We start from the raw sequence: 511 nt of genomic DNA on the forward strand, positions 1-511 counted from the left end.
AGTGGGTATGTCTAAGAAGAGGGGATAACTTGTTTGCAAAATTTTCCATTGCGCAAAGCGATGCTATTTTGTTTCTCTGATTTGTTGCCAGTGTTGCCATTCCAGCGATTATTCCACTAGATATAGAAAAGTTGGGTTATGATCTGACGGGAAAATCCTGAAAGTTTAATCTTTAATTAGTGACTTTTTATGTCCTTTTTAGCGGGGAAATGAGCAGCTTTTACTCCTATGTCTCGCATTTTTTTTAAAGTCCAGACCATTTTGTAGAAATATCAATGGCAACACTGTTTATTGCCGCAGGGGTTTGCTCTCCTTGCCGACTTTTGTGTAATATTTTGAAGTTTTCACACACTATTGGGCGTGAATGGTTCTCACCGATTCGTACACAGGTGCGTGATTATTCAGAGTAGAAATAAATACCATGAATAATGAGGTGAAGTGAAAGTGAAAAATGAATTGTAAACAACGATGGACAATCGCCGTGAGATGTAAATTGGTTCTTAACCTCTTT

The sequence above is a fragment of the Penaeus monodon genome, chromosome 24, assembly GCF_015228065.2.
Source record: "Penaeus monodon isolate SGIC_2016 chromosome 24, NSTDA_Pmon_1, whole genome shotgun sequence".
Lineage (NCBI taxonomy): Eukaryota > Metazoa > Arthropoda > Malacostraca > Decapoda > Penaeidae > Penaeus > Penaeus monodon.